We start from the raw sequence: 27202 nt of genomic DNA on the forward strand, positions 1-27202 counted from the left end.
GATCCAGGAGGGGCGGGACCACTGAGATCCAGGCAGGGCAGGACCCCTGAGATCCAGGAGGGGCAGGGCCACTGAGATCCAGGCAGGGCAGGGCCACTGACATCCAGGCAGGGCAGGGCCACTGACATCCAGACAGGGCAGGGCCACTGAGATCCAGGCAGGGCAGGGCCCCTGAGATCCAGGAGGGGCGGGACCACTGAGATCCAGGCAGGGCAGGACCCCTGAGATCCAGGCAGGGCAGGGCCACTGAGATCCAGGCAGGGCAGGGCCGCTGAGATCCAGGCAGGGCAGGGCCACTGAGATCCAGGCAGGGCAGGGCCACTGAGATCCAGGAAGGAGAGGACCCCTGAGATCCAGGAGGGGCGGGACCACTGAGATCCAAGAGGGGCAGGGCCACTGAGATCCAAGCAGGGCAGGGCCACTGAGATCCAGGAGGGGCAGGACCCCTGAGATCCAGGAGGGGCAGGACCACTGAGATCCAGGAGGGGCAGGGCCGCTGAGATCCAGGCAGGGCAGGGCCTCTGAGACCCAGGAGGGGAAGGGCCACTGAGATCCAGGCAGGGCAGGGCCCCTGAGATCCAGGCAGGGCAGGGCCACTGAGACCCAGGCATGGCAGGGCCACTGAGATCCAAGCAGGGCAGGGCCTCTGAGATCCAGGAGGGGCGGGACCACTGAGATCCAGGCAGGGCAGGACCCCTGAGATCCAGGCAGGGCAGGACCACTGAGACCCAGGCAGGGCAGGGCTGCTGAGATCCAGGCAGGGGAGGATTACTGAGATCCGGGGGGGTGGGGAGGGGGGATAGGACCACTGAGATTGAGATGGGGCAGGACCACTGAGATCCAGGAGGGGCAGGATCCCTGAGATCCAGGCAGGGCAGGACCACTGAGATCCAGGGAGGGCAGGACCACTGAGATCCAGGTGGGGCAGGGCCGCTGAGATCCAGGAGGGGCAGGGCCACTGAGATCCAGGCAGGGCAGGGCCCCTGACATCCAGGCAAGGCAGGGCCACTGAGATCCAGGCAGGGCAGGGCCCCTGAGATCCAGGCAGGGCATGGCCACTGAGACCCAGGCATGGCAGGGCCACTGAGACCCAGGCAGGGCAGGGCCCCTGAGATCCAGGCAGGGCAGGGCCACTGAGACCCAGGCATGGCAGGGCCACTGAGATCCAGGAGGGTCAGGACCACTGAGATCCAGGTGGGGCAGGGCCGCTGAGATCCAGGCATGGCAGGGCCACTGAGATCCAGGCATGGCAGGGCCACTGAGATCCAGGCAGGGCAGGACCACTGAGACCCAGGCAGGGCAGGGCTGCTGAGATCCAGGCAGGGAGGATTACTGAGATCCGGGGGGGTGGGGAGGGGGGATAGGATCACTGAGATTGAGATGGGGCAGGACCACTGAGATCCAGGAGGGGCAGGATCCCTGAGATCCAGGCAGGGCAGGACCACTGAGATCCAGGGAGGGCAGGACCACTGAGATCCAGGTGGGGCAGGGCCGCTGAGATCCAGGAGGGGCAGGGCCACTGAGATCCAGGCAGGGCAGGACCACTGAGATCCAGGCAGGGCAGGGCCGCTGAGATCCAGGCAGGGCAGGACCACTGAGACCCAGGCAGGGCAGGGCTGCTGAGATCCAGGCAGGGGAGGATTACTCAGATCCGGGGGGGTGGGGAGGGGGGATGGGACCACTGAGATTGAGATGTGGCAGTACCACTGAGATCCAGGAGGGGCAGGATCCCTGAGATCCAGGTGGGGCAGGGCCGCTGAGATCCAGGAGGGGCAGGGCCACTGAGATCCAGGTAGGCAAGGGCCTCTGAGATCCAGGCAGGGCAGGGCCCCTGAGATCCAGGAGGGGCAGGGCCACTGAGGTCCTGGCAGGACCACTGAGACCCAGGAGGGGCAGGGCCACTGAGATCCAGGCAGGGCAGGGCCATTGACATCCAGGAGGGGCAGGGCCTCTGAGATCCAGGCAGGGCAGGGTTGCTGACATTCAGGCAGGGCAGGGTTGCTGAGATCCAGGCAGGGCTGTGCCCCCTCCTGAGGCTCCAAGGGAGGGTCCTTCCTGCCTCTTCCAGCTTCTGGGGCTGCAGGCGTCCCTGGGCTCGTGGCCGCGTCCCTCTGGTCTCTGCCTCTGTGTTCACGTGGCTTCTCCTCCGTGTCTGTATCTCCTTTTCTGTCTCTTGTAAACACATCTGTCCCTGGATTTAGGGCCACCCTCATCAAGGATGCTCTCATCTCAAGACCTTTAATCACATTTGCAAAAAGTCTATTTCCAGGGGCGCCTGGGTGGCTGAGTCAGTTAACCATCCAACTTCCGGTCGGGTCATGATCTCGCAGTCAGTGAGTTTAAGCTCCGCATCGGGCTCTGGGCTGACAGCTCAGAGCCTGGAGCCTGTTTCGGATTCTGTGTCTCCCTCTCTCTCTGCCCCTTCCCCTTTCATGTTCTGTCTCTCTTCGTCTCAAAAATAAATAAACGTTAAAAAAATTTTTTTTTAAAAAAAGCCTATTTCCAAATGAGTTCCCATTGACAGGTTCTGGGATATTTGAGGGAGCCACCATTCAACCCTATCCACGGACCAAGAGGTAAAACCTAGATTTTTCCTTTGTGTCTTCTCTTGTGTCTCTTATATAAGGACACCTGTCATCAGATTTAGGGCCGCACTGATCTGGGATGACCTCATCTCAATCCTTACACGAATTTCACCCGTATATGTGTCATGACCAAACTTGAAAACGACCACAAAAAACGCCTAAATATTCATCAGAATGAGGGATAAAATAACGATTAAGCATTAATCCAACGGCGTTCCAGAATGCAAGAGTGGGAGTTGTGTCGATTTATAAATTTCAGTCCAGAAAAGCACCCTAATTACGAGACGCTATGGATTCGGGGATGCAATTTGGACAACGCCTACAACGTGAAAGTTTAAATCAGTGCTTTATGAACGCATACCTTTGTAGGTAAACACTTAACATCTGAGAATGGTAAGCCTCAGCCCTGAGCTTCGGATGAAGGATGGAATTGGAAGACACAGGAAACACAGGACACAGTGCTCTGAGTCTTGAACATTTTATGTCTTTTTAAAAGGCTCACGAAAACACCGATAACCAGCAAAGGAGTTGAATCAGTAATAACAAATCTCCCAGTGAAAAAACTCATGAAAACAAAACAAAATTTTAAGGTTCATTAAAGCTAGTGACAGGTAGGTCCATTATACTGACTCGTCTAGGCATATTTAGGACACTTATTTGATATATATGATATATATATCATATATCATATATATGATATATATATAGGAGATATATATATATATATCTCCTATATCACATATGTATCCTATCATATATAATCCTAAATATATCACATATATTTCCTATATACCATCTACATAGTCAAGATAATATATTTATTAGCCTTTCTGTGTATTCCTACATTGCAATTTGATAGTAACTCTCAACGAATGAAAGTTGCAAAACTTTTTATTTTTTTAATTTTTTTTTCAACGTTTATTTATTTTTGGGACAGAGAGAGACAGAGCATGAATGGGGGAGGGGCAGAGAGAGAGGGAGACACAGAATCGGAAACAGGCTCCAGGCTCTGAGCCATCAGCCCAGAGCCTGACGCAGGGCTCGAACTCACGGACCGTGAGATCATGACCTGGCTGAAGTCGGACGCTTAACCGACTGCGCCACCCAGGCGCCCCTGCAAAACTTTTTTAAAGGTAAAAGACAACGCATTAGCAAGGCTTGAAGAGAAAACAGAACGAGGGAATTGGAAGACAATACCCAAATGTGGTGTGCAGAAAAACCTTCCTTTAGTTTTTTTAATGTTTATTTATGTTTTGAGAGAGACAGAGACAGAGTGTGAGTGGGGGAGGGGCAGAAAGAGAGGGAGACACAGAATCCAAAACAGGCTCCAGGCTCTGAGCTGTCAGCACAGAGCCCCCATGAGGGTCTCGAACTCATGAGCTGTGAGATCATGACCCGAGCCAAAGTTTAACCGACTGAGCCCCCCCAGCGATCCAGAAAGACGTTCCTAACTCAGGTGGGAAAGTGAACTCGAGAGAAAGGGGAGCTCATTAATCCCCAAAAGCAAGTAGGAAGCCAGGATCCCTGTAAATGCAGAGTGAAGGGGAGAGATACTTCTGGGACCTGCAGAACCATGAGTCCTTGGACCCATCAATGAAGCAGGCTCAGGCAAACCAAATACCAACATTGCATACCGGGCCGCCACTCAGCAGAGCTGAAATTTGACAAGATACAGGATGAAGTCCTTAGGACGGATGGCTGACCCAGAGTGCAGAGTCAGCTCCCAGCAGCTGAAGGGCACAGAGACAACAAAGTCCAGGTGACCCTTCCAGCCTTCCAACAGCCTTACAAAACAATCCAACTTCCCCCAAATTATCTGCTATGTCACCTGGAACCCACCCATTTATGTTGGGACATGGCTTGACTGTTTATCAGGTTTGGAGCCCCTTTGGTCATTTTGCATTCTGCAGGGGAGAAATCTCCATCTATGGGAAGGTCAGTGCACTGACTCTCGGACGCTTGTGGCTATGTAGTTACAGAGCTTACACCCATCCCATCTCCTGGCTCCTGAAATACTCCACAAAGATCCACAAGTGTCTGCCCACCCTACATCTCAACTCCAGCCACACACAGGTGCCTAGGAGCTCCCCATACATGGAAGACACTGGACACCAACAAGGTCATCTTTTGACCTTGAGCTCTGGCTAAATGTTCAAGATGAACGTTAACACCAAAAGACCACTTTGACTGCACCCAAGAGAAATGATGTAAATTTACAGTGATGTAAATATAGGAAACCACACAGAAAGGCTACTGATCAAAGAATCTCCAACCCAGAAAGATAACAATCTCCAGGTTATTCTACTCGAGCAGTGAAATTAAATATTCACAAAAATATGATACTTCCCGTGGAATTTGATAAAACACTAACATGTTACTGACAGCTTTTTAATGTCTCAATGAACTAATAATGTAGGAAGGACTTTTTCAGAGAGAGCATAAAATTATATAAAATCATACATTCACCTTTGAAACTTCAAAATGCTCGAGAGAGAAAATCAAATACACTCATTTGTATTCCTCCTATTTTGTAGTGTTGATCCCGGCAGAATAGTTTACAGTAAACAATTGACTTGAAGTAGCTATATAGTAATTGGTTTATACATCAGTAAGTACCAACCACATTTTCAATGGGCAAGTCTTACATTATGGATAAAGGCATAGGGTGCACAGATTTTTTTCAGGTGTTTGTCAAGGTGTTTATAATATCCTTGCAGGCAAGATGAAGAAATCTGAGTTAAATGACAATACAAATAGTCAGACCCCCTTACACAGAGCATAGATTAATTTAATAAGGGTATGCATGAAGTTGATAAGTATGAATTAATTTGATGATAAAGTCATTTGCCCATTTTGAGGGTACTTTTTTCCCAATCAGGATGATGATCTTCAACATATTTTTTGGAAAATCAAATTCTCAAACGAAACACAATAAAATGGGTTAATTAGTAGTACAATTAAGCTAATAAAATAAAGGTCTTATGTATACCTGTATTGTAAAAGTGCATTTCTATGTTTTTCAGAATGTTAAAAGTCATTTTATTTATCTTGTTTTGTCCTTGGTGCCAAGCACATGTCAAACATATCATAGATGTTGGAAAGACAAAATGGAGGAGGAAGGAAGGAAGGGAGGGAGGAAGGAAGGGAGGGAGGGATGAAGGAAAGAAGGAAGGAAAGAAGGAAGGAAGGAAAGAAGGAAGGAAGGAAGGAAGCAGGAAGGAGGAAGGAAGGAAGGAAGGAAGGAAGGAAGGAGGAAGGAGGAAGGAAGGAGGAAGGAAGGAAGGAAGGAAGGAAGGAGGAAGGAAGGAAGGAGGAAGGAAGGAAGGAAGGAAGGAAGGAAGGAAGGAGGGAAGGAAGGAGGGAAGGAGGGAAGAAGGAACGAGGGAAGGAAGGAAGGAGGAAGGAAGGAAGGAAGGAAGGAAGGAAGGAAGGAGGAAGGAGGAGGGAGTGAAAGAGAAAAGAGATGCTATCTGTTGTCTATGATTATTATTAGCCAATTTTTCATAGACTTCCTTTCAATTGTTGTCACTGATAGTGATAAGCTTTAGAACCGCAAGTCAAGAACATTTCATCGGTAGATGCTTGAATGAGTTAAGGCCAATATTTGCATGATATAGTAGTAATTTCCTCTACTTTTTATGGCTCACCAAAAACCTAAATCTAAGTGGAACACAGTGGTGAAATATGACACCCTCCATCACTCAACCCCGCCAAAAATACTTCAAGAAGCAAGATTAAGATTAGCAAACCCTCCAGGAAATTTATGTTTGCCACAGTCCTTCATCAGTAACAGAATATTTGTGATCCTGTTTGGAGCATAATTTACAGAGAAACACGGAGACGCCATCAACATATTAAATTCAGAAGAAATAGCTGCTCTTGTCCCCCCTCCAGACCTCCAGCTGCGTCCCACGATCGCACTCTGATGGATTATTAATTACGATGCCCTCAGCATATTAACTGACGCCACGGGAATATTTGCATTGCAAAGGGCTTGTTTGCAAAAGGCCTGGAGTCTCTTGACCTTGTGGCCAAAGTCGACAAGAACCTTCCTCGTCTCTAGCGGGTTAACACATGGATAATGAATAAGGATCAACTGCAGCCCAAAGAAGGTGAAATTGAAGATACCCCAGGAGGAGGGTATGGAAGGACTCAGCACAGCGCAGAAGCTGGTCAGTGTGCAACACTGTTATCACATCCCAGAGCGGGCCGCATGCCGGGCGCCCAGCCCAAGTGGGACACCACCATCCTGTGGGATCTCTGTCCTCCGTGAGTTCACCATCAAGGCCAGTAACAGAAGCAATGCGTGATCATGTGAATCACGCAATCCCCCTGTAGAACTGAGGACATCACTGGGACATGCTACCTACGTTTTGAAAGCCCTCGTTAGCAGTGTTGTCGATTTTTCCTGTGAAACAGACGCTGTCCTTCCAACGGCTGAGCTCTATCAGTGCCCGGCATCGTTACAAAGCCACAGATTTGTCTCATCTCTAAAGAGGTCTGGGAGTGTCATGAAAACTGATTTCTCTGTGTCCTAATCTTTGTGTGATTCTTTTTTCTTTTTTTTTCTGACTCACATTCCTTGGTTTGAACGCCATACCGATCTGGTGTCTCAAGAGCCCCCTTGTCTTGGAGTGAGATATGCGGGCATTGCAGAAAGGTATTCCAACGAATTCCAGGATTTAGATTTATGCTACAGAGCAGTGGTTCTCAACGGGGATAATTTTACCCCCCAATAGAAGAGTCAGATTAAAGGCAGTTTTACATAAAAACAAATACTGTCACCGGGGCGCCTGGGTGGTGCAGTTGGTTAAGTGTCCGGCTTGGGCTCAGGTCATGATCTCCTAGTTCGTGAGTTGAACCCCTGCATCAGGCTCTGTGCTGACAGCTCAGAGCCTGGAGCCTGTTTCCGATTCTGTGTCTCCCTCTCTCTCTGCCCCTCCCCCGTTCATGCTCTGTCTCTCTCTGCCCCAAAAATAAATAAACGTTCAAAAAAAACCACAAAACAAAAAACAAATATTGTCACCAAAAAAAAAAAAAAAAAAAAAAGAATTGGGGAGTTGGTCACGGCATCTACAGAAAGACACCGGTGTTGAGGAAGCCTGACACAGAATTGGCATATCCCATTGGAGAAGGGTAATTTATCTTCTTTAATATTATATGTTGGTACATTTATTACTGCACTGAGAGTTCTCTTATTGGGGAAGAATTTAGAACGGGGAAGCCAGATACACCCGGCTCTCTCTGGAGTGGTATTTCCTCCTTGGTGGAATGGGAATGATTGTATTTCTGTTAGACGATGGAAGTGTACTAATGAGCCATGATAACGAGCAAGGAGAGGGTATGTTCCTGATGTATAATTCATGTGCTTAAAAGGATGCTTATGTAATATACTATATCATAGTAATTTACCACAGACCACTTCCATCCATCCAAATCTTAGAGCATGAAAATAAGACTCTTAAAGCATATTTTGGGTCTCAAACGAGATCAGTCACGTGGCCGTCTCCACAAAATGACTCTGTCTTTGAACGCATGAAAGAAGAAACCAGACAGCTCCAGGGAATAAGTTAATTTAGTAGATTGCCGTTATCTATGCGCAAAACTACGATTAATAAAAAAAATAAATGATAGTATTAAATCCTACAGAGTATTAAATCCTATTGATTAAAAATAATGAAATGCATTAACGAAACGTTTATTAACACAGAAAAGCGACCTGTATAGTGTAGGTCACAGTTTCCTGTGGCCCAAGGATGATGATTTTATTACGTTCCAATTTCCTGGGGCCCCGATGAGATTATGACCTTGTGCATATAAACTCTCCCATGTACGTGGCAGGAAATAAGCTTTTCCAGTGGCTCTCTGAGCACGCATGGTCATTTCTGCGGCTCCGTATGAATGGTCGAATCCTCAGTCTGATTGATAAGCATCTGATGCACAGCGGATTCTCTCCTTTCCCGCTTTCCCTTGATATTTGGAAACAGCACAACTAAACCTTGGGACTGTTGGCTAATTCCAACTGGCGAGGCCCAAGAAAGTAACATTAGGTAAGACAGATTCTCAGAACGCCGTCCCCTGGCATATGTACAACTTCCCCAACGTACTCAAGCAAAAACTTATCCAGGGACCACTCAAAAGGGATTTTGCAGACATAATTAAGGTCCCAGATCTGTTGACTTTAAGATACATAGATCGTGCAATTGCACTAACATAAGCACATGAACCTTTAAAGGCAGGGAGTTTTGTCTGGCCGGTGGCCTCAGAGAAAGCCAGACACTTGCAGGATGACCAGTATTCGAACATAGAGGACATCACATGGGAAGCAATGTGGATCTCCTCTAGAGGCTGAGAGAGGTCCCTAGGTGATAGCCAGTGAGCAAGAAAACTTAATCCTATGACTATAAGGAATTAAGTTCTGCCAACAGCAAGGATGACCGTGGATGCAGGTGTATTTCTCTAGACCCATTGGATGAGACCTAAATCCAGCCAACGCCTTCCTGGCAACCTTGGGAAACCACACGCAGACCCTTCGGACCCACAGAAACCCGACGTAGTATTTGGACGTTGCTTTAAGCTAAGTTAGTGACAATTGGTTACATTGCGTTGGAAGCTCTTATACCCTCCCAATGTGACTATCCTGTGTATTACTCAATAAAATTCTTGGGGAAATGATGCCACATTGTTCGAAAGTCTCCACTGAGATAACGTGATTTAAAACATCCCCAAATTATTAGGACACCAAGATTTCAACCAAGAGTTCCAAATACAAAGAAGGCACGCCAGCAACCGACCACTGTTTCTGTAGGTTTTCAATTATTTGCACACAAAGAATTCACTCCTATGGGGACCGGGGCAAGAAAAAATGACCTCTTCCCCGGGAAATGCGTGAATGGTTACCGCTCTGCCTCAAGTTCCAGGCGATAATCGCAGTGGATGTAGCTGAACAAAGTGTAGAGAGCTTCATCTGTAATTATTAAGCATTCCAAGGAAAAGTTCCCGTGTTGCAGCATTCAGTGGGCAGACGAGAGTTTCCAGTGACATGCGCTTCCATAAATCAAACAAATCCCAAGAGTTGGTGGCGTGGTAATGGAGAAACAGACGTGAATTACTGCTTAACAGGAATATTGGATCTTTAAATGAACTGTACGCTCTCATTTTTAATAGGACAAAGCAGTAGCCGGGCATAATAAAAATAATTGAAATGAGGGTCTGGACCCATTAATCTACCGAGAAGTGCGTTAAAGAATAAGTGAGGCAGAAAAACAGCCCAATGTATGTCACAGTGCCCGATAGATGTCATTTGTGCCTAATGGTCTCAGTGGCCATCAATAAAAGAGTGAACAGTATGGAGACTGGAGAATAAAAGTTTAAGACAAATCCCTCCTAGAGGAAAGGCAGGATGAGGAATAGAAAAGGTGATCGATGGAGTTAATGTGCCTCCCATTGCTCTGTCGGGGGGAAGAAAATGGAATCTCGCGTCTACATAACACACATAATTAATGAAGCGACCTACGTCCTCCTGAATGAGGCACGCTCTGTTCTCATCCATCCCGTCATTGATTCCATGTGAGCTTAGGTGCATCATTCCCGGGAGAAACGCCAGCTGAGCACCGGTGAACCTTTGTCTTGGGGTCTGAGAAACTCGTGCCCACCCACCACCTTTGGGGCTTCACAGGCTCCTGGAAGAAGGCAGGTGGGTTTGCCGTCCTATGAGACTCAGTCTAGACATGCAAGGCACGGCATATACTTCTCCGTGTTGCCAGACAGGAGCCCGTATTGGATCACCGGGCAGGGTCAGTGTCTTGTGGGATAACCCCCAACCACGTCATGACTCCTGTGACCCCTGGTCCCCGATTGCCATCGGTTTGGTACATAATAAACTGTCATTTGTTCCACGGGACTGGGTGCATTGACACGACTGAATGATGGTGGGTTGAGTTGTAACACCATCACCTAGAGAAAGAAATGTGTGTCCAAATCAAGGCGGGTCGTCAGCAAAACCGTCTTGCAAAAATGTGGTTCAGGCTCCCCTTCTTCACATGGGTTAAGGAAAATGTATCCGGGTGCAAGGGAGCAGGCTCGAACGTGTCACATCGCCCACAGCCTACCCAAGCTACTCCCAGATGCCTCTCTGTCATGCGTCATGGCCCCAGACTCTCCCGACCAGCACTCTTAGACCTGGTTTTACAGATGGACCCCACGTGAGCATGTAACTTTCTGGAGCGGTCAGCCAGTTGGAATTCTTGGTCCTGGCCTCTCTGCCTTCTCGGAGAGATGTTTGGCCAAGAAAGGGCATCTCTGACTTTCCGATGTGGTTTCCAGTTTGTCGTTTGTGCGGTCAGTTTCTCCTTGTGGTCCAGGAGCAAGCACCATGCTGATCAGTGAGTCTCCTGCAAGGCTGTTTTTCCAGAGCTACGATTTCCTCCCCTAAACATCACAGGGGTCTCTCCTGCGTAACACCTGCTTCCGCTCATATGCCATCAGAATTTATGAGCAGTGAGCCTTTGCACACGAGAAGTGATCCTAGCGTGATACATTACACATTGCACATGCCGTAAAAGCCGACGCACAAAAATATCTTGAAGGGTTAAATCACCAAAAAAAGAAAAAAAAACGATGGGGCACCCGGGTGGCTCAGTGGGTTAAGCATCTGACTTCGGCTCAGGTCATGATCTCACGGTCCGTGGGTTCGAGTCCCGCATCGGGCTCTGTGCTGACAGCTCGGAGCCTGGAGCCTGCTTCGGATTCTGTGTCTCCCTCTCTCTCTGTCCCTCCCCTCCTCATGGTCTGTCTCTCTCTCTTTCAAAAGAATTAAAATTTAAAAAAATTTAAAAAGCAAAAAGCAAAACTAAACCACTGTTGCCCCAGTAAGGCATTTTGCGGAATAAATCCCTGAGGATTCACTGGGGTTTTCTTTTTCCTTGTAAACAAGTCTTTTATTTTTTTTTAATGTATATTTTACGTAGGTAACACACAGTGCAATATTGGTTTCAGAAGCAGAATTCGGTGATGCGTCACTTACCTGCAACCTGCAAAGGTGCTCAACATCACGACCATTAGGAAAATACAAACGAACACCTGAGGTTTCACTCTTCTCATCTATTTCCCTTCTCGTTGAATCAAAAATAAAAGCACGCTGGGCACCTAATCCCTGCCGATGTTACACGTCCCTGAGCACGGCTGGTTCATTTACTTACCTCATGTACTTGGGCATCTGATACTAAAAGGTTCTTTTTTCTTTTCTGAATGTTTATTTATTTATTTATTTATTTTGAGTGACAGAGAGAGAGAAAGAGAGAGAAGCGGGGGAGGGGCAGAGAGAGAGACAGGGAGACACAGAGAATCCCAAGCACACTCCAGGCTCTGAGCTGTCAGCGTAGAGCCCGATATGGGATCCAAACTCACCAACCGTGAGATCTTGACCTGACATGATAACCAGTCAGATGCCTAACTGACTGAGCCACCCAGGTTCCCCTAAAATCTTTAATCAAACAAACTACTAATAAAAGCACACAAACCAAATCTGTACTCACTTTAAAGTGGGGTTTTTTTAATGTCTATTTTTGAGAGAGAAAGAGAGAGAGAGAAAAGTTCGTTTTTCCTTGAAAGGCCGTTAGAGTATCCTCAAACATACTTGAAACCAGGCTTCCTGATTTAAGAGTGATATCAGCTCCCACACTTAATACACTCGGAGTTTCACTGCAGGGTCTTGAAAATGAAGATATTCATGTGCCGAAAATACACTAATTGCTGGAGACTCAACTAACCAGTGGGTATGAATGGAGTTGGTACATTTTAGCAGCTACTAAAATGTGAGGCCCCTGAAACAGAGCTGGAATGCTGGGTCTCCCGTTCCCCAAATCCTCAAGCTTTCCAGTTCACAACCCTTTCCAGAGCTGAATCGTAAACATGCCCGTGGCTTTGGTTTAGCTGATGAGTTCCTGGCTCTTGCCCTTTCTGGATTTGTCTGCCCGTAATCAGCAGCCTGATGATGGGAAACCCACTGAGCTAAGCAACATAATCCACTCTCAGAAAACTACGCTGATACCTTCCTGAGAACAAGCTGTGCCCCTATGTGTTTGAAGCTGATTTCGTGTACATGCGTGTGTGTTTGTGCGCGCTTAACTCTGTGTGTCGACGTGGCCGAGCCATGGTATGCCCAGACCAAAAACTATATCTGGGTGTGTCTGTGAGGTTGTTTCTGGGAGAGATTAGCATTTGGATGCAAAGATTGAGTGAAGTCAATGGCGCTCCCTCTGGTGGGTGGGCCTTGTCTAATCAGTTGATGGTGGGAGGAGACCAAAACGGTACGGGAAACAAGCTGGGACGTACCATCTCATTCTCTCTTGTCTTTGGACAGAAGGGGCTCAGACTAAATTATGTCACCAGATTTCCTGGGGTTCCACCTTACAGAGGACATATGGTGGGACTTCTCAGTCTCCATAATCACGGATATCTTCAACTGGTGTTGTGTCTTTGGAGAATCCTCAAAATTTATACAAATGTATAACACTACCAATTGTTCAACATATATTACTATACACTATATAATTCTATATCACACCATATAATATTATAATATATTAGAAACAATATAATAATATGATACAAATCATATATGTTTATACTATCATATTATACTAATTATAAATATATTATTGTATAATTATATAAATGTATTATTTATATTATATATAATATATAATGTATATGTAACATACATTATAACATGTTTTGTTTTATATAATTATAAGTTTTAGTGATTTTAATTCTATGACACACAACATAATATATAATCATGTAATTAATTACATAAATAGTTTTATTGTATAGATTATTTTATATGATAATCCACAAATAATATATAAATATTATATACATAATATTAACTATTATATGATATAATATAACATGATATATAATTATATATGATGTGCCATAATTTTATAATGGTTATGTAAAATTATTGTTGCTCTATAATATCTAGTTATATTATATATTGTAGACTATATATTTTATATATTGTATATATAGTGTATTACATATGGGTATATAATTATAATATATAATATTTACATTATATCATATTTATATAACATTACAAAATCACAGAGCAAAAAACCACTCTGTGCCTAAGAAGCTCCATCATTTGTCAACACCTCCCGTAATGTGATCTCTTGGGTTAAAATCATCATTTGACACACTGTTCCAATCCACACTCAGCACGGACGAGTGATTATGTATATCCTATTCCAAGCTCTACGCACGACCACGTGACTCTGAGCTGTGGACATGAGCGCTCAGTAAAGAGTCTTTATGTTGTCCAAGTATTGCCGAAAATTGCCGCTGGGACACATGTCCCTCTTGGAACCCTCTTGGAACTTTCCATGGGCTTTATTCCTCCTTGTACTGGTTCTGAGTAGGCGGTGTGAGGTTTGTAGGTGTGGATTGCACACCTTGTATTGCACGGCTCATATTATAGGAATGGCAAGGACCACAAAGTTTCCTCCTGAGCCCTCCTGGAAAAGGAGGGTCATACCTCACCCATCTAGTGACCTCGGTGTGATGTCACAGGACCCACTGCAGGCACAAGACAGAAGAAGGAGTGAGTGACCAAAATAATTCTGCCACCAGCCTGTGAGCTTGCAGGAAAGGGGTCCCTTATGAAACATGGCCTTTCGTAGCCATGTGGATGGAACTGGACAGTGTTATGCTAAGTGAGATAAATCAGGGAGAGAAAGACAGAGACCGTATGCTTTCACTCTTATGTGGATCCTGAGAAACTTAACAGAAGACCATGGGGGAGGGGAAGGAAAAAATGAAAAGAGAGGGAGAGAGCCAAACCATAAGAGACTCTTAAAAATGGAGAATCAACTGAAGGTTGATCCAGGGGTGGGAGGGAGAGAAGGGTGGGGGATGGGCATTGAGGAGGGCACCTGTTGGGATGAACACTGGGTGTTGTGTGGAAACCAATTTGACAATAAATTTCATATTAAAATAAATAAATAAATAAGTAAGTAAATATCTTCCTAAAAAAAAAAAAAGAAAAAGAAATAAAGGAAGTTGGGACCCTTGGCCACCAGGCTGATAGGAGTGACAATGAATGGCTAAGGACAGACACTGGAGACACAGAGAACACGGTCACCCTAGCAATTGTTGAAAAGGGGTCTGGAAGCATTCACCACTGCTGGGACAGCCTTCCTCACGTCAGGTGACACTGAGACCATGACTATACAGACACCTACCGCAATATTCCTAATGCTATAATAACCACCAGGAGCAGAAACGGGTGAAACAACGTGTCCACATTCTTCTTAACAACACAGAGAAGGAAGGATGTCTTGGGAGCTCTTGGAAGATCTCCCAGTGGCCAAATCTGGGACACCTGAATAATGATGGGAGTGGATGACACCCATAAAAAATGTAATCCCAGGAGCCCATGCTGATGTAAGTAATTCATGAATTAAGAAATAAATAGTGGAGAAGGGACAGCTCTTCCTTACAGTAGAAACCCAACTGAGAAATGTAAAAGAAATGGCAGAAAGAGGAAAATCGCAACAGTCTTCGCAGGCAAGGAGCACAGAGAGGCTAAAGTAAGTGGTCAACTGTACATTGAGAACTGAGATAGCTGCACCATCCCAAGGTGCTTCACAGAAATACTTACTAGTTACATAAGGAAAAATGGTAACTTTGCAAGAGCAACACCACCTTAACCAAATGATCACAATAAGGCTGATAATGAGATACACAACTCTCTGAGAAGGACCCAACATTACTTCTACAGTAGGGAAATAATAATAAAAATAATAATAATAAATTATGATTACTATTAACATATAACATAATAATAAAGTATTCTTTATAATTATTTTCTATTTCCTGTTTATTATATTTCATATTAATGTTAGCTGTGCTTAGCCAACTGGCCAGTGATAAGAGGCTTCCTTCTTTTGTTACTTATTTATTTTTTACATTTTCTTAGTTAAAATTTAAATTTTTAATTAATTTTTTTTTTATTTTTGAGAGAGAGAAGGAGGGGGAGACAGAGGATCCGTGCTGACAGCAGGGAGTGCGACATGGGGCTTGAACCCCTGAACCATGACATCATGACCCGAGCCGAAGTCAGACACTCAACCGACTGAGCCACCCAGGGGCCCCGGGTGTCCTTCTTTCAAAGGCACAAGAACCAAAAGATCATCCTAGAGAGATGACCGTCAACCCTTCATCAGCAAGGAGACTTCCTCGTCCTCCTTCTTCCATTAACCCTGTCATTGTTTCCACTTGGCCTGGGATCACTCAAATGGGTAGGAATTGAGAAAAATGAGAAAAGCAGAAGAAAACATTCCCCAGCCAGACGTGTGGAGCAGGGTCCCTGACAGATGCAGGTTGATGATACTGCTGGAGCGGGCTGCAAAGGGCATCACCGTACCCCCCTGGATTCCTCGCTCATTTCCCAGCGATCAGGCTGACGTGTGAAACGTCTTCCCACACCGTGCACAACATGCAAACAAAGCAATCTATGTTGACCACACTGTCCTTCCGTGTTGCCGTGTGAACTCACAAACACTCCAACTTGGGGAGCACGGCAGCCACACTTGGCTCGGCTACATTTCTCTGTTTTAATCACATACCGAAAGCAGAGCCCCATGCCATGCCAACGCTCCGCTCTCTATGTTCACAGGCCACCTGCTTGCTGTTCGAGATTAAAAGATCAAAATGGGGGTGCCTGGGTGGCTCAGTTGGATAAGCGTCCGACTTTGGCTCGGGTCATGATCTGGCGGTTCGTGAGTTCAAGCCCTGCATCAGGCTCTGTGCTGATGGCTCAGAGCCTGGATCCTGCTTCGGATTCTGTGTCTCCCCCTCTCTCTGTTCCTCCCCCACTTGCACTCTGTCTCTGTCTCTGTCTCTCGAAAATAAAAATAAAGATTAAAAAAATTTTTTTAAAAGATCTAAATGATGCTGGACGTTGGGTTAGCTACTGCACTCTCAGCTCAGCACTGACAAATTGTGAATGTTCCAAGGACAATCGTGCATTGTTTTCTACCATCCTAAACCGAAGGGCTAATTTTCCAGGGACCCGTAGTAACCTGATTGGTGATGCAGAGAGATAGAAAGCCTACATTTCCAGGCACCACAATACTCCTGAAAGCATGCTCAGTAAAGAAAATCAGGACATGGATGTTCCCAAGATGTTCTTCCTGTGCCACCTAATTGATCAGGAGTCCATCCACAGAAGCAGCCGGGAATATTTCTCAGCCTTACATCCCACAGAGCTTACGTTTTGAGGTCCTCAGGATAAGAGGGAACCACCTGAATGTGTTCTCACTGGAAGCAAAGAGAATGGAAAACACATACTGAACTTTGGTAACGAAGGTACCAGGAATAAAATTCTGTGCACCTTATTCTCGGGTTAGTTTCCCACAGAAGCACACCCTGGACATGAGGATTTTACAACAACTCATTATTTAAGATGAGAGCCCAGGAGACACCAGCCAGCTAGTGTATCTGTCTCCTACAGTCGCTGTAACAAAGGACCACAAAGTTAGAGTCTTAAAAAAACAGGAATTCATCCTGTCCCAGCTCTGGAGACCAGAAGTCTGAAATCCAGGCAGGGCAGGACCACTGAGATCCAGACAGGACAGGACCATACTCCATCCAGAGTCTCCAGGGGAGGCTCCTTCCTGTCTCTTCCAGGTTTGGGGACTCCAGGCGTCCCTGGGCTTGTGGCCACGTCCCTCCCGTCTCTGCCTCTTTCTTCATATGGCTTCTCCTCTGTGTCTGTGTCCCCTCTTCTGTCTCTTCTAAGGGCGTTGTCATTGGTTTTGGACCACCCTAATCCAGTAGGAACTCATTTCAGATAATTACATCTGCAGAGACCCTGTTTCTGAACAAGGTCTCATTCTGAGGTTCCAATGGACCCGAACTTTGAAGAAAACCATCCTGTCCACCAGAAAGAGCATGGAGTATATCTCTTACAATGGGTGGCCACCAAAAATGTGTGAAAGCCACAGCTCGAAATGCCACTCTTGGGCTCACGACAGTCTGTTTTCTCAAGGCTGGATCATTAAAAATTGTCCTCCAGGATCTCATGTCTGTCTTCCAGTAGAAACGTTTGCTGAAGATAAATTCGTAACTTCGTTTGATTTTCCACCTCTTTTTCCATGTTCTCACTCTTCTCCCCAAAGTCATGCTTTTCACAGAAACAGTGACTCCAGCATGCTTTTGCTGTTTTGTGACTATTTCTGTGCCTTCCATCATCAAGAGAACACTATCACGGCCGCGGCTCATGAAAGACGCAATTTTAATCAGTTGTTCCTGTGCTGATGTCTTCTACGGGGAGACAAGGAGAAAAATACACTATCGAGTGCTGATGGAAGATGAGTCCTTAGAATGCCCTGTGCCTCTCTTCATATGACGCTAAGGACACAAAGAGCCCAATAAGAAGAAACCACATTGGTTGTCTATCAACCTCCAACATCCAACAGTTGGCTGCTTGATTGAATGGTTTGCATTTCATGTATTTACCCGTGGTAGTATCTCATCAAGACAACTTGCAAATGGAAAACCAACATAAAAACACCCTGGTGCACAAATTGTTGAGCACGAGAGCTTCCGTCAACCATCTCAGAAACATGGAGCATCGGCACTGAGTGCTGGCGGTGTTCTCTAACGCTGCCTTCAACTTCACCCTTCATGCTTACAGAGCTTAGCACACAGAGCACCTGAAATCCAAGTTGTATTCTTCACCATGGGTCTGGAGCCGGAAAGAAGAAAGCAAATGACTGCAGAGACTACTCCTGGCTCCCTTGTACACCCATCGATCCATTTAGTAAACAAACACACGCCCGCAACTCCAGTGAACAAATGTGGTGAGGTCTCCTGAAGGCTTTACAGAGCTTAGCGTATGCCTCATTTATGAAAGCCAACTGAAAACGGTAAATATTAAAAACAACTCCTCAGGAGTAGAGAGCTGGTCGTAAGAGATGATGCGACCTCCCTGAAGGAGATGGCCTCCTTCCAAGGACCCTCCCGTGTCCCACCGTACACTTGGTGATTGTTCGCACAGAATATCCCACTCCCTCCTTACAACAACCCATGAGCTGTGCTTTATTATTTCTACTTTGAGAAAAGAAGTCATGAAGGCTCCAGTTTTTTGAAGTAATGTCCTCACGATCCCATGAGCTGAGACACAAGCCCAGGCTGTCTGAACCGGAATTGCAATATCTATTTCTTCATGACAGGTATGTGGCGTCCTTTTCCAGCGAAATTTTAATCCACCTGCCACTTATTGAGGGTGAATGTTTGACCCCCGAGGGATGCCCCACACCCTTTTTCCAGGTGGCATGGCCCGTGCTATTGTCTTCGCTAATCGCTATGTTCTCAGGGATGAAAACCAGTGTTCATTATAGAGGAAATTTAATAAAATTAAAAGGGAACCACTCTGTGGGGAGCAAGTGGTAAATTGAAACATTAATCAAGATAAAATTAAATAACTTTTAATTAACTACTCAGTGGCACCTACAGTTCCCTGTCTCTTCACAAATACAGAGAAGAGCTGTCTGTATTTGGATATATATTTCAATATTGAAAATTTACCCAAAAAACAAGTGCGTGCATTAAAAAAATTTTTTTAAGTTTATGTATTTAACTTGACAGAGACAGAGACAGCGTGAGTGGGAGAGGAGCAGACAGAGAGGGAGAGAGAGAATCCCAAGCAGGCTTTCTGTTGTCAGCACAGAGCCCAACATGGGGCTCAATCCCACGAACCATGAGATCACGACCTGAGTCAAAACCAAGAGTCAGGTGCTCAACCGACTGAACCACCCAGGTTCAAATGCCTACACTTTTTAAAGAGATCAAAAATGGTGTAAACGTGGTAAATATTCTACACTCATAGTCATTTTGTTGTGACCATATACCGACCTTGGAATATCTGCCTCACTCTGTTCGATGCCTACAGAGCCTTCCTTCTGGGAGTCTCCTCACCCGCTATTAATTCAGAAAAGTGTTCAGAATAGACACAATTAAAAGAGAACCAGGGATGGCTTATTTGCTGCAATGCTGAAAGAATAGCACATAATGTCGGTCAGTTCATTAAAGAAGAAACGGTGGCCATCCACTCTGCACCAAAGAGCCATGGAGAATACCAATTAACACTGTTTGTGCTGGAAATAGTCTCCCAGCACCTCTAGCCCTGCAAGATTGAGAAGACCTCAGATCTACCTCGATTGTTCTTCTAAACCTCAATGCTCCATTGATCCCTTTTAGATTTTTGGACAAACAACAGAGATTCCGAAATATTTGCAGAGGGGAACATAAATGATCAGCCTACACCTGTAAAGAGAAAATCATTCAATCACAACAACGCTGGTCTTGAGACATGTCCAATTACTGAAGGAAGAGCAAGGGCCAACGCGCTGAATGTGTTCAGCTTTGGGGGGGGGGGGTGCAAAAGAAATGCAATAAGTGATTTTAAAATCATGCCATGCATTTTTATTAAAAATCCAACGCATAAAGGAAAGGAATACTTCAGAACACTTTTCTTTGCACGACCTGCACAGATCACACACAGACTGTAAAACCACTCAAGCCTGTGAGTGTATCGCCAGCAACAGCAGGTCCCCACGAGGTACTCCCACCCGCTTGTGGACTCACCTGTGAGCCTTCCTCTAGTCGCACGTAATGGGCATCCTCCACCAGTTTTCTTAGCTTTATCGTTATTTATTTTTTCTTGAAGCATCATGAACACACAATGTGACGTCAGCCGGTCCTCATCCATTACCAAAGTGGAAGTGTCCAGGTGACAAGCAGAAGCAGATCTTACATGGCTTTCCTGATACAGGCAGAAATTCCATTCCCAACGGATAACAGGAGCCTGAAGACCAACTGGAAACTCTGCACGCTGTTGATGGAAATGCAAAATGGCGCCACTGCTGTTCAGCTTCAAAACTACACAGCGCTGGGGCGCCTGGGTGGCTCAGTCGGTTAAGCGTCCGACTTCAGCTCAGGTCACAATCTCGCGGTCGGTGAGTTCAAGCCCGCGTTGGGCTCTGGGCTGACAGCTGAGAGCCTGGAGCCTGCTTCTGATTCTGTGTCTCCCTCTCTCTCTGCCCCTCCCCCATTCATGCTCTGTGTCTCTCTATCTCAAAAATACATTAAAAAAAGTTAAAAAAAAAAAACTACACAGAGTTGCCTTTGGCACGTGCAAACCAGGGCTCCTGCAGTTTCTTGAATGCTTCAATCTCTTGCGTTAATTTACAGAAGCCATGTGAAAATGGGTAATGGTCATGGTACATGAGAGGGGATAGACGTGCAATTAAGACACAGAGAGGAAGTGTTGAGCAGGTCATTGGACGCCATCGTACTTTCATTGATTGACTTGCAACCTGTGGGCTGTGTTCACAGCTGGCATCAGAAAAAGCACAATATAGGGGTGCCTGGGGGGCTCAGTCCGTTAAGCATCCGACTTTCGATTTCAGCTCAGGTCACGATCTCACAGTTCGCCAGACTGAGCCCCACGTCTGGCTCCATGCTGACCGTGTGGGCCCTTCTTGGGATTCTCCCTCTCTGCCCCTCTCCCACTTGTGCTCTCCTTCTCTCTCAAAATAAATAAGCAAACACTTAAAAAAAAGAGAGAAAGAGTACAACATAATTAAAGGTCATGCTGGAAGTGTTGGAAATGCATCATTCCAAAGTGTGTGAAAGATAAGCTGTCACCAGGAATTATACACAGGCTATACATAATAACATAATAATAACAATATAATAATATATGTACCCACAAAATTGTATTAATATAAATACATAGTACAAACACAAATATATTTACATAAATTGCATAATTATGTAGTGTCTATAATATATAATTATATACATGGTATCTATATGTAGTATGAAATATCTATATTTTATAATATAATAACATACATATTTAAGAGTGCTGTGGTTATATTATAAATATACAAATAGTAACTGTTTTATTAATACAAATATAAAAATGTATTCATATTAGTTGTATTATGTATTATAAGTAATATATAATTTGTGATATCTACATTTACTATGCAATATCTATATTTGTATATGTTTAATAGTATGTGCACATTATAGCCATCAGGTTACATTATATATAAATATACACATAGAAAATATGTTTTGGGGTGCCCAGGTGGCTCAGTCAGTTGAGCATCTGACTCTTGATTTTAGCTCAGGTCATGATCTCAGGGTCCATGAGTTCGAGCCCCGCATCAGGCTCTGTGCTGACAGCGTGGAGCCTGCTTGGGATTCTCTCTCCTTCTCTCTGCCCCTCCCTTGCTCGTGCTGTCTCTCTCAAAAATAAGTAAAGAAACATTAAAAAAAAACAAGTAGCAAATATGTTTTATCAATATAAATATGTAAAACTACTAATATGTTTACATATAATACCATATGTAATATATAATTATATACACTATATATAGCATGAAATATCTATATTTTATACATATAGTAATAATAAGTATAGTTTATAAGTATAGTTTAGTTAACTTATGTGTAAATATTCAAATGGTAGATATGGTTTATTAATACCATATATAATAAAAATATATATGTGTTTACATAAATTATATTATTTATATGTTATATGTAATATATAATTTATATACGTGCTATCTATGTGTACTATGCAATGTGTATATTTTTATACACATAACATGCACATATATTCCTATGGTTATATTATATGTAAATAGAAAATATGTTTTATTAGTATAGATATATAAAAAACAAATATGTTTTCATAAAATGTGTTAGCATATATAATTTTAATTATATATGATACCCATATTTACCATGCAATATCTACATTTTTACCCACATAATATATGTGCATTAGACTGGTATGGCTATGCTGTATATAAATGTATCATAGTAAATGTTTTATAAATATGAGTATGTAACATAGGATATTGAAGTCTGTTTATTATACAAATAATATATGTGGGTGTGACATAAATACATATGCATATGTTAAAATGCTTACTGTATATTATCAACAAGGACACATATTCACAAGCAATGAAACAATGCTTAAGTGCCTTGATGTCCAAGATGCCCTTTCCCAAGATGCGGATCCTTCCTCAAACTCTTTGCCCGTCTGAAGTGAGGTCTTTGGAAATAGGGACCAAAAGGAGGGACCTGCCCGATAAGGAAACAGTGCACGGGCCCACAAAGCATCCTGCCAACATGTGGTCCCCCTGCATCCAAGCTGCACAGTACATCTCACCTGGGACTTCGACACCCTGAGCCCCGTGCACCCTCAGTCCGATGGAGACCCCCGTTTTCTCGCTGGGGAGGGCTCATGTGGTCTTTGGTCTTTCGAACATCATCTGGAACATTGTAGCCATCGAAGGAAGCCAGCATACTGTGTGTGCTTGGAAAGTAGAGACACTGACACTGAAAAATATCTCACCATGGAAAGCTTATCGTAAATCCCGATTGTCAATGATCATCTTTTTAAAAAAAATTTTTTTTGATCTTTATTTATTTTTGAGAGAGACAGAGCACGAGTGGGGAAGGGCAGAGAGAGAGGGAGACACAGAATCTGAAGCAGGCTCCAGGCTCTAGGGTTATGAGATCGAGTCCCATGTCGGGCGCCACACTAAGCATGGAACCTACTTGGGATTCTCTCTCTTTCCCTGTGCCCCTCTCCACCACTCACACACACAATCTCTGTCTCCAGAATACCTCCCTAAAGTCTGCAATGAGCATTTTGAAATAGATATCCCAGGGGCGCCTGGGTGGCTCAGTCGGTTGAGCAACCAACTTTGGCTCAGGTCACGATCCCGTGGTCTGTGAGTTCGAGCCCCTGCGTCCGGCTCTGTGCTGACAGCTCAGAGCCTGGAGCCTGCTTCCGATTCTGTGTCTCCCTCTCTCTGACCCTCCCCCGTTCATGCTCTGTCTCTCTCTGTCTCAAAAATAAATAAACGTTAAAAAAAATAAAAAAAAAAAAGAAATAGATATCCCACCATTGAGGGGACTTAAGGTATCCCGTCCTGCACCCCTTCCCCAACACATAAGTGTTATCTTGCTCTTGACGTGCTGGAGTTCTCAATCGTGGTTCCCACGGCTGGAGTAGGCGGGCTGGTTTAGAACCATCCCATCCACAACGCTGGAGAAGGACATCAGCCCGCAGAAGGTGATAAAAATTTGCAAACCCAGCTCGGACGCTTTATTTCAATTTTAAGTGTCTACACTCCTCATTCTTCAACATAAGAAGAGGAGGCAATGCGGTCGAAGTTATCGGTTACGTGTGCGCGCGTTACCAGCTGTCGTGCACAACCCTCTAGGACACATTGTGTCAGCAAGAGAGGCACGCGGGAAGAGTTCTCTTAGCAAACGTCCTTGCACCTGGCCTTGGTGGATTCATCTGATACATAGGCATTCATTGTTTCCCCGTGTATGACTCCGCATAAAACCACCCAAGTCCCGATTGAAGACAGGGGTCCCATCTGCCTGGTTGTCTGGGGCACCTCAACCCCTCATTTCCTTAATAGCAAATGACCCAATTCAACACCACCCAGGCCTCTAGCCCTCCGCCAAATGGAATGTGAGCTTCTTTGAAACCAGGGGACCCACCGATGCATCCCACGGCTCTCTCCACCTCCGAGGTCAGGAAGTTGTCCCAAACAAGATGAATGCCTCCTACGAAAACAAAGGAAAGATTTTGAGTTTCAAATATCCCCAGATGGAATATGAAAAGACAGACATGAAGGATGAGGAAAAAAACGTGTTCACGGACCTCATCACCAAAAAAGGGGGGGATCCAAGCATAAAACATAGGGGGGTGATGGATACACTTATCACCTTGACAGAAGTGATGGCATCATGGGTGTAGACCTTTGTCCAAAGTCATCAATTTGTGCATAGTCAATATGGGCAAGGATTTTTTTTTTTTGGTGTTTCTATTATGCCTCAATAAAGATATGGGAGGATGCTAAAGAATATTCAAATACCAAGAGAATTCTTCATCAAACGTAAGGATCAAAATCTTCTGTGAGAACACAAAGTGAGAAAACAGACCACGGACTGGGCCAGGGGGATTAGAGCATTTGTCTTGACCAGAGCTGAAGTCGGACGCTCAACCAACTGAGCCACCCAGATGCCCCTCTTTTTTTTTTAATGTTTTTATTTTTGACAGAGACAGAGACAGAGACAGAGAATGAGTGGGGGAGGAGCAGAGAGAGAAGGAGACACAGAATCTGAAACAGGCTCCAGGCTCTGAGCTGTCAGCACAGACCCGATGCGGAGGCTCGAACCCACCAACCGTGAGATCATGACCTGAGCCAAAGTCAGACAGTTAACCCAGTGCCCCGATGCACTTTCCTTTCTAACGGCTCCTTCTGGCACAGCCGGACCCATGCCTTTTGCCCCTCAAGAGCAAGTATATGGCTTCGTCCTTGCAGCTAATGAATGAACCAGAAGGTTCCCCCCTTGGCCCACCCCCAGCAGAGCCTGGGACATTAACCAGGTTGCTGACTTCGAGTTCTGGCACCTTTAATATTCATCGACAGGTTGAGCCTTCGGTGCCCTGCAGGATCCCCGCGTCCAACACCGCAGAACGTGTCCATCATGTCACCGGGAACGCTTGTAGCCCTGCTTTCTCACTGTCCTGGTTTGCTCTCCTGTTTCCTTTCTTATTTTCCACGGGGTAACAGCCCCCTCTACTGCCCCCGAGGCTTTTCCACTTACTGAAGCTGGAAAAGTTACAAACCTGTGAAATGCTTGGGCTGCTTGTTGGGATGAGCACTGGGTGTCGTCCGTAAGCGACACATCACTGAACTCGATGCCTGAAACTGTGACTACACTGTATGTTAACGAACCTGGGTTTCAATGAAATGTTTAAAAAATTAAAAGTAGGGGTGCCTGGGTGGCTCAGTCGGTTAAGTGGCCGACTTTGGCTCAGGTCATGATCTCACAGTCCGTGAGTTCGAGCCCCACATCGGGCTCTGTGCTGACAGCTCGGAGCCTGGAGCCTATTTCAGATTCTGTGTTTCCTTCTCTCTGACCCTCCCCATTCATGCTCTGTCTCTCTCTGTCTCAAAAATAAACGTTAAAATTAAAAAAAAAAAAATTAAAAGTAAAAAAAAAATTGAGAAAGAAAACCTTAGTAATATACTGAAGTGACTCTGCATTACTATAAGGAAATAAATGAATACGTTGAAGGCTAGCAAAAAAGAGAGAGAAAAAAAAATGCACATAAATCAGGTCATTCCGGACTTCACACTTGCTATAGGGCAGGGTGAGGTGAGTCTCCAGATTGAAGCTTGTTGCAGAATTTTCCAGGGTCACCCTGAAAAACCAACTATCCCATCACTGGAATACCGGGATCTCCTTGGAGTCATTTATTATGGTTCTAAATAGAAGGTATATGTAGGTTGGTAATTCACATGTCTGGTAGTCTGCTCACTAATTAAGAATCTTATGATAATATTTTTTTTGACTTTACTTGAGTGATGAAATAGAGCAATTACACAGAGTCGAGGTCATCTATCCCATCAGGTTTTTGTTATTGTTTTTTTTCCTACTAGTGTATTGAGATTTTTGTTTGATGTCTTATCTGTAATTTTGTCTCCTTGTTCATTCATAACATTGTTTCCTGGTACTACTTCTCAGGCTTAATCTTCCCGCGGGTTTCTATTTTAGTTGCAAAAAAATAAATAGTTTTGGGTTAATTATCCACTTTACTTTGTACGGTCTTTCTTTTTATTTTCATGTTTGTTGCTTTGTATTTCGTGCATTTCTGTCCTTCGTTCATTTGCGTGTTTCTGCTTTTTCGATGATTCTGTTGTCCACTTTTTAAAAACTTCTTGAGTTGAGGGGCGCCTGGGTGGCTCAGTTGGTTAAGCGACAGACCGACTTCGGCTCAGGTCGTGACCACACAATTTGTGAGTTTGAGCCCCACATCGGGCTCTGGGCTGACAGCTCGGAGCCTGGAGGCTGCTTCGGATTCTGTGTCTCCCCCTCTCTCTACCCCTCCCTTGCTCACGCCTTGTGCTTCTCTGTTTCTCAATAATAAATATACGTTAAAAAAATTTTTTTTAACTTCTTGAGTTGAATATTGAATGCATGAACTTTCCACATTTCTTATTTTCTAGAATATGCGTTGAAGGTATATTAATATAAAAGTAACTGTTTGGGTACATGGAACTGCCATGAGTTGCTACACTAAGTATTTTGTGATCTACTTTGTGGTTTTAAGTCTTTGGTTTAAAAAAAATTCTTTATAAGTGATCTCTACACCCAACCTGGGGCTGGAACTCACGACCCCGAGATCAAGAGTGACATGTTCTACGGACTGAGCCAGCCAGGCATCCTGGGAACACTACCTTCTCACAAATGATTTCAGTTATTTTTCAATTCAGCTAGAGAATATAATTTAAGTAATAGCATTTGTTATTTGTAAAAAAAAAAAAAGTTTCCTTCGTGATCTAGTATGTTAATAGAAATGTGCCATAGACGCTTGGACAGTGTGTATTCTGTGTTGAAATAAAGGTTCTCTATGGCACCTTTTGATCAAGCTTGTTAATTAAAAGTTCATATCGCCTTCCACCCACCTCTATGCTTGAAATGAG

Source organism: Prionailurus viverrinus, unplaced genomic scaffold (assembly GCF_022837055.1).
Source record: "Prionailurus viverrinus isolate Anna unplaced genomic scaffold, UM_Priviv_1.0 scaffold_48, whole genome shotgun sequence".
NCBI lineage: Eukaryota > Metazoa > Chordata > Mammalia > Carnivora > Felidae > Prionailurus > Prionailurus viverrinus.